This window comes from Alnus glutinosa, chromosome 13 (genome assembly GCF_958979055.1).
Source record: "Alnus glutinosa chromosome 13, dhAlnGlut1.1, whole genome shotgun sequence".
Lineage (NCBI taxonomy): Eukaryota > Viridiplantae > Streptophyta > Magnoliopsida > Fagales > Betulaceae > Alnus > Alnus glutinosa.
In genome coordinates this window covers 6,502,915-6,519,406 of record NC_084898.1, presented here as the reverse complement: position 1 = coordinate 6,519,406, position 16,492 = coordinate 6,502,915, and positions in this window count along the sequence as shown.

Here is a 16,492-nt window from a genome sequence, read left to right as displayed (position 1 = left end):
TTGGTCTGGCCGGCCACTGGAGCTTCGGAACAGGCCTTGGAAGTGGACGGCCGGCGACTAGAGGGAGAACAGCAACTTGATGGGAGAAGGGCATTTTTGTATTTTAACATTTATTCCATGTAGGACTCCACGTCAGTTTGTAAGAGCATTCACAGTGGGTTATGTAAAACTCACTGTAAATCTATAATAGATGAGAAAACACCAAAAACATAGCTCCATCGACTTCGCTACTCTCACGCTAGTTTAGGTTTGTCTTCCATTTGTGTACAGTGTAACGCCAGATGCGGCGTTACACTGTGCACAAAATGTATCGTTATTTTATTATTTCTTTCTCTCTCACTCTTTCCCAATTTCTTCTACCTCTCTCTCCCTCTCTCAGAGTTTGTCTTCTCCGGCCACCCTTCTCAACGTGCCTTTTGTCTCCAGAATCAAAACTTGCGGCCGCGACGATCAAGTTTCCGGTTGAAAAGGCCGGCCTGCCAGAAGGATCGTCGAATCGCTCGGTTTGAACTAAGCCTCGCTTCCCCAACCCAGCCCCATCGGCGGCGACGATACAGGCCCAGCAAGCAAAGAAACCCATTTGCATTTGGGAGGATAGCTACAGGTTGCCGATTGCGATTTGGGAGGTTAGGTAAAGGTTGCTGATTTTCCGGAAGCTTCTGAGTTTGGGCGTATGGGTTTGGGTTGCCAATCTTCCGGAAGTTTCTGGGTTTGGGTTGCTGATTTCCAAAATTTTCTGGTAGTCTTCCGGAGGTTTATGGGTTTGGGTTGCCGTTTGTCTGGTGCGGTGGTGATCCTGTGATGGTTGCCAGTTGTCTGGTGCGGCGGTGATGCCGTGATGGTTGCCGGTTGTGTGTAGAAGTGTCGGTGGGTCAGTGTGATGTGCAGAAGTTTCTGGTGATGATGTGTTTTATTTGGTATTTTTTGTGAAGATTTATTATTAAAATTGATTATTTTAATAAGATAGAGAAGAAGTTTAGATAAGCTGATGGATGAAAGTTTTGAAAAGTGGTCAGCTAAACTAGAAAAAATGGGTTTTCGTTAGCTATTATAGATAAAATTATACACAAGCCGATGTGAATGCTCTAGGTTTCCATTTGTAAAAGTTTGTAAGTACTCCTAGCACTCAATTTCAAATAGAATTTAAACTTTATCAATCATTCAAACATATTTTTTGCCTTGAAATTTGTGCACTAAATAATAATTGAATTTAAATTTTAAAAAATCGAACACTCAAATGTGCCACAATATTATTAAGTTATATTCAAATTTGGAATCTATGTTCTAAAATTATATTAAAATTATTCATTACATTAGAATTTAAATTGGTAAGAAAAAAAAAAGAATTTAATTATTCACTCAACTCAAATGTAAGTTCTCCTGATAATTATGATAATCCAAGAAAAAAAATCCATCCAGTATCTTGTGTACATCGAGTAATTTTATAAGTCTCTCATGTGTCACTCTTCATGTGTCATCTAAAAATAATATGGCTCTTAAAATTATCATTTAATCAAAATTAAATAGTAATTAATCACAAGCTTAATTGTAATTTTAAAAGCCACCTCATTTTTTTATGGACACAAAAGTAACTTCTAGCATTACTCGGTGTACATCTCTATACATTTTTTTGACAAATCAACTATTGAATTTGTGGGACCAATATGTAGATCTCACAAATCCAATGATTAATTTATAAATGAGATGTACATTAGATGAAAGTATAAAAAGTCTCTTACTAACTTAAAAAATATTAAAGTATTAATTAAATAACTATATTCATAATTTTTTTTATTAATTCAAATTTTCACATTAATTGTTGAACTAACATAAAATTAGAAAATCTTAAGTTAAAACTTTAACTCAACAATTTATTTTACTTTAGTTGAATATTTCACTGTTGAGCCTTAGTGTTTGATAAAAATTGTTCAGTTGAAGTTTTTTTAATTAGTAGTAAGAAGTGATTGATGTGATATAAAGTAGAAAGAATTTGTATGAAAAAGTGAAAAAAAAAATAAAAATAAAAAAGATTGTATTGTTATGAATTTTTTTAATTGAAACGTAATAAAAAATTATCGATGTGATATAAAAAGTGAAAAATGTCAGAATGTTTTGAAGCTTATTTTATTTTTTTTATAAAAGTGAAAATAAAAGAAGTGAATGGGTTATTTGTTGCCAAACACTCTCACTTATCGTTGAAAAGTTCGAATCCAAACATGAGAGAATTATTAAAATATTAATTAAATAATTAAATATATATATATATATATATATATGCTAAACCCACAATCGCAAGTCGCATCCCATCCTTATTTCACTCGGTTGAGAGGCCATGGCCATAAGCCCTTAATTTTTTTATTATTATTTTTTTGCTAATTTAAGAATTGATGAACAATGTCGTATTAGTTTAATAAAATATTATTAGAATGAAATATAATTAGCATTATTATTAATTTGAGTTAAAAATGATTTGACAAAATAAAATAAGAGTTAAAAATGAATAAAAAAAAACCTTATTAAATTAGTATTTACGTTTTTAAAAGAAAAATAAATAAATAAATAACACATTTAACCCTGATTTTCAAAGAAATGAAGATGAGAGTTTAGTGTAGGCTTGTAGCCTTTGAAAGTGCCGTGTGACCACTAGAGGAAAGAAAAAAGCTTTCGAAAATGATAAAACTACAACTTCATCACAACTCTTTCACAACCCCTACTCACAATGGTGTGGGGCCCATGTATGTGGGCTCCACACCATTATGAGTGGGGTTGTAAGGGAGTTGTGTAAAGTGCCGTGTGACCACTAGAGGAAAGAAAAAAGCTTTCGAAAATGATAAAACTACAACTTCATCACAACTCTTTCACAACCCCTACTCACAATGGTGTGGGGCCCATGTATGTGGGCTCTACACCATTATGAGTGGGGTTGTGAGGAAGTTGTGTAAAGGGGTTGTAAGCCAATCATATCCCAAAAGCTTTTGGCCGTCCCTGTGTGGCTGTGTTCATTCCGAGAAATGATACTTGGAGGACATTTTATTATCCCTCAACAGATTGATTTAATAAAATATAATTTTTTAATAAAAACAGCTTCGGATGTCATATCAAAAACTGTTTTTAATTAAAAAAAATTTATTTAAATGAAAATTGTAGGCAAACTAATTGGTTTACCCTTACCTATCACTACTCGTCCATTCCTATTATATCTATGTCTTTCTTTTGTCATTTTTTTTTAAAAATATATATATATATATATATATATCTGAGCCTCTGGCTTTCTTTGTCTGCTTTTGCGTTTCGTGGCAAAACGCGGTTGGACTGGGAATCAGTCTCGGATACAGACGAAGTGGTGGAGAGAGAGACAGAGAGAGAGAAGGGATCAGGTGAGGAGGGAAATGGAATATATTTTACGCGTTAGTGTGGGGTTGCGGGCTTGTGGGACCACTGACCACTGATTCGGAGTATCTCAAATCGATGGGAGGGATGATCCGAGTAGTGGAGTCAGATCATTTTAATGGTGATTTGATTTGATTTTTTTTTTTTTTAAATAAAATTATATAAATTTTATTTTCTCAATAAGTAAAATGGAGCATATTAGTAAATTTAGTATAACAAAACAATATTACAAATTCAATCTAAAATTTCTTTCATTTAAACATGATATATAATATTTTTAACTGCAGTCTTAGCTAAACCATGCACCGCATAATTAATGATTCTACTAATATATTGATTCTACAATTAGAAAGCGAATTTAAAACAATGCGAACGTCTTTCATAATTTTTTTCTGAAACTATTCAAATTACGACCTTTTGAAGTCACGGTTTTAACCATTTAAAGCACATCACCTTCCAAAATTATAGGCCAGTGATTTGATTAGCGATTATAAGTAGATGTTTAATTTCACCTTTTTCCCCTCCAAAACGTTATTTTTGGTAGGTTGTATCACGTGTTTACTTTGATAATCCATTCTAGAAACTAATTTTAGAGAATAAATTTATTTGACTTTCTAGTGCAAATTAACAAATGATCCTTATCATTAACATTTACGTCATAATACAGTCTAGAAAATAACGTTTTTATATTAAGAATGCAAAAGGATGGAATAGAATGACCATTTTTATTATTATTCTTTCATTTCGTCACTACACTAAAATGACCAAATGTTTCGGATAAGGATTCACGGCAATTACGTAATGTGAGTAATTTTATATGAAACTTACATTTTTAAATAAATTTTAAATTATCTGATCACCTACTGAAACAGGTAAGTCTCATATAAAATCTTTTACATTATTTACCAAATTGCAAGCAGTTCTGACACGTGATTATTGTGAATTTCAATCCAAATAGTTATTCCCATTAATAATGCATATGGGTCCATTCTTGCCTAATAAACATAACCTAAGGTCCCAAGCAGATATATTAATCCTCATAGTTGAAAATAAAATAAGCTTTTTAAAATATTTTTCTACAATATTTTTCTTGAAAACATTTTTACACCGAAACAAATATATATATATATATATATATATATATTTCCAAAGTCTATTTTACGATGTATTTTACCATTAATTTGTTTAATTTGTTTCATGTTACACAGTGATTACTTAGCCCATGCAATTTATTAATTATACTGATATTTGGCTTTTATTGTAAGAAGATAAATAGCTTATAACCTCAATGCTAACTATGTAGTAGAATAAATATTTAATTTAATGTATCAAAAAAATGCCTACGTAGAATTATTAAATTTTTTAAAGAAATATTAAGTAATTTTTTTGTATTAATTCTTTTGTTATCTCTTTAATATAGTTGGAAAGTCAAAATAAGGGTCCCAAAATATGAATCTTGTATATGCTTAATTATGAGCAAAAAGGCGTCCCTAAGGGGTAGTTCAATGGGTTGGAGATCACGCTTCATGAAGCGGAGATCACTAGTTCAAATCCTCCATCCCCCTTCTTATGTGGACATGTAAAAAAAAAAAAAAAAATATGAGCAAAAAGGGACAGCTGAAAAAGCTAAATGATTTAGAGTAATGATTCATTGTCACATTTTTATACAACTTTTCACCACATTGTCTATGTGGCAAGGTGGTCCCCTACTAAGCAAGGTGATCCCCCGCCTTATTTTATTTTTAAAACTCAAAAAGTAGTAGGGACTACCTTGCCACATAGGCAATGTGGTAAAAAGTTGTATAAAAAAGTGGCAATAAATCGTTGGGATTTGATTCTTGTACAACACCAATACAACAACTGCACAACAACCCTTCACATGAGGGTGGACCCCAGTATGTGGGACCCACCCTCATGTGAGGGATTGTTGTACAGTTGTTGTATTGGTGTTGTAAATCTAACATTTTCCTAAATCGTTACTCTATTTTATACATGAGTAATGATTGAACACCACCTAAAGATACAACTTTTCACCACCTTGCTTATGTGGCAAGGTGGTCCCCCACTACTTTTTGAGTTTTTTTATTTTCTAAAAATAAATTCATAGACAAGGTGGTGAAAAGTTGTATCTTTGGGTCTTATTCAATCATTACTCTTTCTACATCTACTTACAAAGATTCTTGTACATCTTTTGTACATCTATTTTCTAAGAGTAATGATTGAATACCACCCAAAGATACAATTTTTCACCATCTTGTCTATGTGGCAAGGTGGTCCCCTACCTTAATTTATTTTTAAAAAATAAAAAAATTCAAAAAGTAGTCGGGGACTACCACCTTGCCACATAGGTAAGGTGGTGAAAAGTTGTATCTTTGGGTAGTATTAAATCATTACTAATTTTCTAAACTAACCATTAGATTTGTAGGAACCACATATGGGTCATACAAATTCAATAGTTGATTTAAAATAGATACATACAAAAGATATACGTGTAACATATCTCTATATGTGGGTCCTACAAATTTAATAATTGATTTAGAAAAGAGATATATAAAAGATATACCTATAACATATCCCTTAAATAATAGAAAAAAAAAAAAAAAATGCCGGGCCACGCAACAATAACCACATATTTAATTAAATAAGAGTATATGCCTGATTAAATTTTAATAGAGTAATGCTATCTACCAACTTTCTATTCAGATTAACACTATCCCAGTTTTTAAACGAAAAATGATCCCTACACTTATTTCTCCTACAACAAGCTGATCTGGCTGATAATATTTTATTATTTTTTTTGTTTTGTTTTGTTTTCTTTTTGTAAAAACATAATAAAATATTACCAGCCACGTCAGCTTGTTGTGGAGCTGTTGTAAGAAATGAGTGTAAGGATCATTTCTCTTTTTAAACCGCTAGAAATAACAAAACAATTCACTTGAAAATAGATATGATATTATGCCATTTTTAAAGGTTATGTCGGTTCAGGCATATACTCTTTTTATCTCCAAAGTTTATATCTATTAAAATATTAATATATCAAAATTTAATATTAATTATATATATTAATTTAATAATAATTTTAAAAGATATCATCAACTTTAAAAAATAAAATAATAATATGTAGCCTTGCAACTTGCAAGCACTTTTTAAAGAAACCTATGTATCAAAATAAAAAGAAGAGAAAGATATTATAATAATAATTATTATCGTAATAATAAAAAGCTCAAGTTTTCAACGTCAGATGACGGTGGGTCGTCGTGTATAAATAGACATGTACACCACAAAGAATAATATGGAAAGAATCCGCCGCCCACAGGCCATATATATCTACAACCGGCTCAGATTGGCCATCCCCATGCCATTGTCATTTATGAATAAATATTACACCCTTACCGGCATCATTAAGTAACATCATATATTTTTTCAACATTTTGTACTTTAATTACTTTATTTTATTTGGCTTAATTTTTTAGTGGAACATATAACATGTGTTGGAATTATGGGCCGGCAAGCCCACGTAACCGAGATGCCAACTCAACGACCCGAGCTGATTACCAAACTTTTGCTGCACAGGGATTCTCTCTATCGACATCGTGATTCGACCGTAAGGCCGAGTTCGATTTCATATTCGACGTGGTGGTTAACTCTGATATCAAATAATACAATCTTGAATACGTATAACTTACCCCTTGAAAATTGACTTGTAAGTCAATAGAGAATGCCTAAAAACTTATATACACATCGTAATAGCATGTACGTATGTCTACTAGTAAAGCATTTAAAGAGTTTCTATCCGGAAACTAAGAACAAATAAATAAATAAATAAATCGTAGGATTCGGCAAATATGCAAACCAGGGACCAACCATTATTTGCCGTCCTGATGGAACATTTTTGTGCTTTAGAAAGCCATTCTTGGCAAAACAGGTTACTCTTATGAACACAAAGTCTTTTGTCTAATTGTCTGTGCTCAAAAAGAGTGGTGACTAACTAGCTAGCTAGGCTTACTCTTTTTCTGTTAGTTTTTTTTTTTTAATTATTAAAGTTAGGCCTAGTTTTCTAACTTGCTTTAAGTGGGCACAAGCCCTAAATTGAGACTTTACGTGTTTGAGTTCGCCATTTTAAAACATGTGATTTTAAAATATGAATATAATTTTTAAAAATTTAACTAAACATTTTGAAAATTACAGTTTGAAATTTAAAATAACAGTTTAACCTTTAAAAAAAAAAAAAAAACCACAACTTAATCTCAATTTTTTTTAAAAATACACTCTCAAACAATATATTTTTTAAAATTTTAATTCAAAAATACACTTTTAATCTACAAAATCACAGTCAAACATACTCGTAATAAAATTATTCCTCACCTCCCTGGAACCTGCTCACCTAAGCCACATGGAAAGCCTTCTTAATTACTATGGCGTTATAGAAATAATTACAGCTGATTAGACTATTAAGCCTAGTACCATTAAAATAAAAACAAAAAAAACACTTGACCTTCTAAACGATTGAATTGAATATAAATTATTCGAGAAATTGATCACATTTTCGTCGTTCCATTGCGTGTATGTATGAATGAGAATGAGATCGATAGATCATCATTCAGACCCATTTGTACAAATATTCAACTGTGATCTAGAAAATGCTCTGAAGTTCTTATACGCCAATTGGGTTATCCCATGACTTTCTGTGCCATGTAGCTAAGCTAACATTAATTTGTGTAAACAGACAGCACCAAAAGCAACTCCTCATATTCTAGAAGCATCAGATTAGGACTATAATGAGGATCATCTTCAGAAGCAGGAACCTCATCTTCAAACTCTTCAACGTAAATTTGTAATCGGAGGGCTTGATTACCAACGGGCCTACAAACAAAATTCTCATTAATGACTATTTGCTTAATTGTTCATGAGAATTGAGGGACTACTGGAGGGTCTTTTTAATTACCGACGGCCTTCTAATAGGTCGCTCACCAAAGGCTCAACGACCCATAGCTGAAAGGCTTAGAAGGCCGACGACCCACAATCAAGGGGTATGGAAGGCCTGATGGCCTCCAAACAACTAGTAAGGATTCGGGTACACTCATGCCAAGATGTAATGCCCAATAGTTGATTCTCCAATCCACCAGCTCAATCAACTACCTCCTACACAATGCATTCCCTTCCAATAGACATGAGAAATGAATTTCCACATCGGTAACAAAACATTAATTGGTGAGAGTTCTTAAAACCCTAAAGAGGAAAGGTCAAGGACGACGGCCTATATATAAAATAAGATGACATTCACTCATATACGCTTAACTTTGCCTTACCAACACTCAAATAAATTTCTTTCTTATTCTCAATTGACTTGAGCGTCAGAGTAGTCTCACCAGATCTACCCCGACAAACCTTTCTAACTTTCTTTTTCCCATATAGATCGTACCTCTGATGACAGGTGTGCGGTCACTTTATTAACATTAACCCTTTCTTGTTATCTTATGTACTTGATCAAATATACTTGTCAACTTCATGATAAGTGGAGCTCTTCAATTGAAATACGTTTAAGAAGAAATAAAATCATGGTTCGGCTCTTGAATCTTGATTATCCATTTATAGGGCTTGGCATATGGTATGTGGAAATGATATGACTGAAAAGAGTTCTAGTCCAGGACGGTTGCCAACATATATTATTTCGTATTGAAGATGAGAGTGATGAGCGTATGCTCCCACTCGACAATATAATAGGCAGGCAAAGTTCATTTTGCCTCCTCAATTTAGAGAGTCAATGATGTAAGAAATGCAATATAATAGGCAGGCAAAATTCATTTTGCCTCCTCAATTTTGGGAGCCAATGATGTAAGAAATTTTCTAATATTAAAGTGTACGTGGCCTATATGCTACGTGTATTTATTATAGTCTAATTTTTTTAACGAAAGATCTGAGTATTTTATTGATCAAATATCATGAGTGTAAAGCTATTACATTATAAAGTATATATAAAGCTTAATTTGCAAAACTCTAGCCACATATTATGAGGTTACATAGTCATAGATACAAACAAAATTCTTACAATAAAGTGTTATCTATGACTTTCATTTTCTACTAACTCATGTACAAAAATAGTTAAAGAGCATATCTGCTCCGAGCAGACTAGATCTAAGACAAGAGTAGCCAAATATCTTAAAAATTTATTTAAACCGGTCATGAGAGATAACCCCTCACACTGAACTACCGAAGCCGTGAAAGATAGCTCCTCACACTTGACTAACTTTCATCTCATAAATTACACATAAGAGCAAATCTAAAGAGAAAAAAACTTCTATTCAAAGCAAAAACACAACCAGCAAACAGCAACAGCGGCCATGGAGGAGATGAACGACACAACACGAAGATAGATGGACGGATGCATAGCGGAGATGTCAAAATTGCTGATCTGGTCGGAGAACACCTATAAACAAAAGAAAAAAAACCAAAATGGGAGGAAGAGGGTAAGAGCAGTGAGCAGAAATGGAAAGGAAGATGAGGAGGGAGCACAGATTTATAATTGAAACTGATTTCTTATTCCTTGATGAAAGAAATAAATATAGTAAAATTTTAATTAAATGCTCTCACCTAGTATATAAATATGGAGCCTCCAAACCGGTATATTCTTTCTAAAAAGCATTATTGAGCACGGGTTAAAAAACACTTTTCTACAATTTTTTTTTTTTTAAAAAAAAAAGTTTCCGTGTTGCCGATGTTCTTCTTTATTTGGTTTGAGCAAATATGATTAGAGATAATTCCAAAACGTTTTTGTTGTATATTTTTAATATATTATTTTATTTGTTAACAAATGAGGCACGGTTGTCACACCAACATATTATTGGCAGTTCTTCCCAACTGAATCAGCCATGTGAGAATAAAAAAAAATTCAGCCACGTGCCAATTAACATGAAATTAATATTTTCTCCGTTCTCGTTATCCTCTTGAAGGGCCTGGATGCTATTTTACTCAACCTAAACTTGTATATAATTTTCTGAAGTCCCAATAATTGAGAACTGGTCAATAATTTCTCAAAGAAAACAAAAAAGATGATGAGCAAGAAGTGACAATATGATGGGAAATAAAATAAAAAAATAAAATAAAAAAAAAATACAAATCACATGCATGCATGGAAATAATGAAGGAGGCTCACGCTATGATCGATCTCTTCGATCATTTCAACAAAGTCAAAAATGGTTACGTTCGTTCATGCATGCATGTTTTGAAAAAAAAATTAGTAGACAAGATATTATGGGTGATTGAGATTGTTTTTAATATTTCTTTTCTAGAATTGTGATATATACCAAATCTTCATCTCCTAACTTGTCCCCCAAGATAGAATTAACCTTAATTCTCTGGAAAATGAAATGCCGACTTGATCAACATCAACCACCAACCGGATCTCTAACTAAAAGAAACTTCATTTTATTGGTTATGTTATTAATTGATTGATCACCATTTAAATAGGAGACTACATAATTACACAATTCAAACTAAATTAAATTAAAAGACTTGTAGATAAACTCCTACAAAGAACAATAAAAATCTGCTACTAAATGACTTATGCACTATACTGCTATAAATAATTAACATATTGACTTAGATAAATAACTACAACTATCCCTATTTAATTAAACTATCTATACCCTAAGATAAGCTAGAATCAAGATAACTTTTCATGAGATATTATGTCCTGGTAATGTAATCTACCATGCAAATTCTAATATCATAATAGTTTCACACCATAACCTGCCAATTTATTTCAGATTAGAATTTTTTATAATTTTTTTTTTTTAAAAAAAAAAAAAATCTAAAATCTAAATTTATATGAATTTATGTTGTTCCTTACATCGAACGGTTTGAAAAATGCTACCCACTAAAAAAGTGGCATGTTAAAAAGAATTTTCCTTGCAAAAGTCTTTTTCTTCACTTTTGAATAGATCGAAGCTTCTTCTTCGTAAAATTAAAAAACAGTTTTTAACTCAAAGCTTTTATACGACATAAAGTGCAAAAACTTAATAAAAATATGCTCAATTCACATTGGTAATATGTCACATTTTAATATATAATATTTTTTACGTCGTTCGATGCAATGAGCAGCCTGAATTCGCATAATCTAATAATCTACAATTTATTTGAAATTGTTGGAGATTTTTATCCATTTATTTCATCTCATCAAGGAAGGGATGTGTACGTAAATGTAATGCTATTTAGTAGGCTGTTATACAACATAACGTGATAATAAAAATTAATCTTTTATTTTTTATGTCTTTTACAAATGTTGATTCAAAAACCCTTTTTTTAGTGCCACGTCATTCGGCTATCTGCTTAATAATTTCACTGTTCACCCCAATGCATTTTCGTAGTTCTGGTTGTCCGTTGACAGAAAACCTCTTGAAATGAGGTAAGCAGTTCTGATAAGCATCGAGCAATACATGACACGTGGCCCGTTTTTGCCCCGTGTCTCTCTTTCTCTTTTCTGTTGAACTATATTGAGTAACAACCAAGTAATCCAAAAGATCTCTTCTTTTATTATCGAAATAATATATTTAAAATTTTAAAATTGAGAATATCGAAAAAAAAAAAAATAATTTTTTAAAATTATGTTTGAATGATTTAGAGAGCGTGAGATAAAATTGGATAAAAATAGATAAAATTTGAGTAGAATTTGAATTTAGAAAACCTACACATATATTTTTAAAAAATAATCAAAAATAAAATGCAATCCAAAGATGCCTGTTTTGAGTTTGAAAATTATTTTTCGAAAAAGTGAAAATTAAAAAGTGGTGTTTGTAGGGGTTACATCTGAAAAAAATATTGTATGTGGGACCACGGCTGAAAATTTGTTAGAATAATTGAAAAAAAAATGTTTATGAAAAGAAAAATAAATTGAAAAATGTTTTGGGGATAATTGCACCATTGGTCCCTGTGGTATGCCATAATTATTTTTCACTCTCTATGTTTAAAAAGTTCATGAGAGGTCTTTGTGGTTAACGATAATTACAAATCGATCCCTACAGTCAAATTTCGTTAAAAATTTTAACAGATTCTGTCAAATGCCACGTCAGCGCCATGTGTCACCAATAAGATGGCAACACGTGTATATCTTAATTAAAAAAATATATATATTTTTAAAAAAAAAACAAAAAATCCAAAAAAAAAAGAAAAAAAGGCAGCAAAGGGCCACTCCCAGTGGCTGGGGGTGGCCGCGCGCCACCCTAGGCAGCCTCTGGAGGTGGCCGGGGGTGGCCCGAAGGCCACTCCTAATCCCCCGGCCACTTGGGTGGCCGTGCGCCACCCCCGGTGGCCTCTGAGGGTGGCGCGCGGCCACCCCTTTGCCCCCATTTTTTTTTTCTTTTTTTTTTGAATTTTAATTTTTTTTTAAATAAGTGTTTTTATTTATTTTTTAATAAATTTAAATTATTTTATTAAGATGGACATGACAGCGTCATGTGTCACAAATAAGATGGCGACACGTGGCGCTGACATGGCATTTGACGGAATCTGTTAAAAATTTTAACATAATTTGACGCCAGGGATCGATTTGTAATTATTGCATACGACAAGGATCTCCCATGCACTTTTTAAACCATAGAGAGTGAAAAATAATTATGACATACCACATGGACCAATGGTGCAATTATCCCAATGTTTTGATTTACTTTTTTAAATCATTAAAAACTAGAATATAAAAGAAAAATTGAGCTTGTTGGAGGTTGACCTCCATTGGTGACCGCTCAAGATGGGACACACCCTCACCCCTCCTCAGGACGGAAGACTCACCCCTCTACCTTCACAAGATGAGATGAGTTTTCATTAGGATAATTAATCGTTATTATTGAAAATGAAGAAGATTAGAATGAAATAATTATTCGTATTCTTTAATTTGGTGACAACACATATGCAAAAAATTGGAATTGAACCAAAATTACTCAAAAAATCACATGATTTCTTATTTTTCTAAAACTCCAATAAATAAATAAACTCAAATACATTGAATCTGTGGGTAGCCAAATTAAGGTGGTCGACCACCCACAATAGACTTCAGAGGTGGTGCGGCCACCCCTAATGCCATTGGAGGTGGCCAAGATCTCTCTCGACAAGCATCTTGACCACCCTCGATGGCACCGAGGGTAGTGCCCCACCCCCGGGGTTTGCTTGGTTGGCCACCCGGCACCCACAAATCCAACGTATTTCTGATTTTTTTTTTAATGAAAAATGTTATCTATTCTTTCGGGATAGCTATTTCTCTTTGTAAGAAAATAGTTATTCTCATATAATAAGTTGATATCAAACAAAAGAATAATTATTTTAAATAAATAATTATTCAACTTCAAAGACCTATTGTACAAACCAAACATACCGTAAATGCTCAAGCAATATCAAAAGTCACGATTGTGCTTTAACTCATTAATTAATGGGTGTGTTTATGAATGGATTGATATGGACGATCCTTAAGGACTCTGGGCACTGAAGATTGTTTGCAATTGCGCGCACTCGAAAATTTTTCCTTCAAGTTTTAGATCACACGCAATGGGTTTTCTAAATTTTGATCCAAATTGAAGAAACAAAGTTATTTTTTATTTCTCAAGTCAAATAAAATTATATTATATACCATATTTTTATCTCATAATTTTGATGTAGCAGTCCCAATTAATTCTTGAATTTCTTTTTTTTTTTTTAACAATAATTGATCTAAAAATTTATTGTAACGTGAAATAAAATTGTTATTTCTAGCATTATTCATTCAAATATAACACATATTATCTTTTTTTTTTTTTTTCTCTATTATTTAAATATTATTTCTTTCTTTCTTACGTTTTATGTTAACTATACATGTTGATTTTTTTTTATTATTTATTTATCTATTTATTTTTCTCTTAAAAAGGGGGTAGTTGGTTATGGATTTTGGAAATCCCTGGCTTTATGATGCTAGAAGGTCTAGAAGGTTCTGAAGAATTTTCGTGTATTTTTTTTAATAGTAATTATCTGGTGTGCGCGTGCCTTCGGTAATCTATACGTTATCATTTTTCAGTTTGAAAAATTGTTGCGGGCATTGACAAGCTTCTTCTTGTTCGTACGGAACTTAGTGCAGCGTAGACTAGTGATCATTTCTAGAAATTCTGACGGGCATTGTTTTTGGGTATGTCGTGAAAGAGAGAGGAAGATAGGGAGATAAAACCAAATCTTTTGTCAAGATATGGACTTTAAGGTGACATGGGACTTATTTATCGGAGAAAATCACAATTAATAAAAAAATACTACAATTTCTAATAAATAAGCTTCACATCATTTTTCTTTTTTTTTTTCTTTTTTTTTCTCAAACAATCCAGAACTGCTTTATTCATATCATAATGAAAGATCGGCCTATAAGAAAGGCCTAGGGAGAAATACGTTCCTTATAAAGGAGATTACATAATAAAAAATGAGGATTCTCACATCATTTTAATACACATCTTTTGATAAAAGATTTGGTATCTTTAGTAATTTTTTAAAAATAAAATGACAAGAGGGAGAGAATAGTTTTCCGTGTTAAAAAATATTCCGGGTGAGCTACAGGAGCGTCTCAAATATTGGATGACACTGTAACTCAACAATAGTTTAGAGAATTTTTAGGAAAGTCATTGAAATGAGATTTTGAGGGAAAGTTTTATCCAAATTTATGGAAGTCAATTGATTTAAGAAATGAAAAACTTTACTTAGCCTCCCCTTTCAAAACTCTCAATTTAGTATGTTGAACTTTAAAAAATTTGTCATCTCATCCCTCTGTTAGGATTTTTCGTTAAATCCTAACTGATGGTGAGAAATTCCTAAAATGCTATTTTTAAAAATAAAATAAAAATTAATTATAATTTGAGGGTAATTGTTGTAAGTTTACAGGGGTATAATGGTCATTTTATCATTTGTACGTCTGATTTAACTCCAAACCTTAACTGAAGGGGTGAGATTGCGAAAAATAAGGGTGGGCGCCGGCCGGATTGGGCCGGATTTGCATGTTTTTCACAACCCGCCCCGCAGTGAACGGGTTTGAAACTCAAGATCCGCAACCCGCGTAGTGAATGGTCAACCCGCTAAGCCTTGGGTAGTGCGGATCGGGACGGGTTCATGCGGGTTCGGGTATTTTTTTATTATTTTTTCTGGGCCCAAAACTAGAAAAATAATTCACAATCTTGTTAACCCAATTTAAAATTTGAAAATCCCAATTGAATTAACCTCACCAGCAAACAATAACAAGAAGAAAGAACCAAAATTACCAACAAACCTAATTGTAAAGAACTTTTTTATTCTTTTATGTGATTGTAGATTGAATGGGTATGTGTATGTGAGAATGTAGAGATAAAAGTGTATATAAGAATGGAATAAGAATAGAGATGAAACGGATAGTGCAGAATTGAATAAAATCAAAGGTACACAATTTGGGCAATTCGTGACTTTTATAATTTTTTTGGAGAAAATTTGATGAAATCAAAGACACACCCTAGTCATGATTCTTATAATTTTTTTGGGGAAAATTTGATGGTACGAGTATAAAGGGATTGCGGGGCGGGGCGGGTGTGCGGGTGAGAAAAAATTTAATACCGCAACCCGCCCCATAAATCACGTGTTGGCATATTTAGGGCTCGCACTTTTTTAGAAATGTCTTATATCCATTATTGATGGGGCGGGTTGGTACGGGGCGGGGCGGGTTCGCGGGTGCGGGTGGGTTTTGCACACCCCTAGCAAAAAATTCAAAGTTATATACGCTAAATAAAAAGTTCTTTTAACTTTGGAGAATTGCAAAAGCGATGAAAATTCATGAGGGTTAATTAAAGTTTCTCTTTTAAAGAAGCTATTGGAGCATCTCGAGGCATTTGGATTCCCTGCAGTTCAAATGAATTGGAGGGGATCCGATTAATGTTATTTGAGGGGTAAAATTGTCCACATATATATGGAAGCATGTTGAAAAAGTTGATATAAAAATAAAAATAATATTTAAATAAAATAAAAAGTAGAATAGATAATTTATTTAAGTGAATGTGTATAAAGAAAACAAAAAAGTAAAGTAGAAATTTGTATTTTGTAATATATATCTTGGCTGGATGTTAAAGGCCAGCAAAAAAAT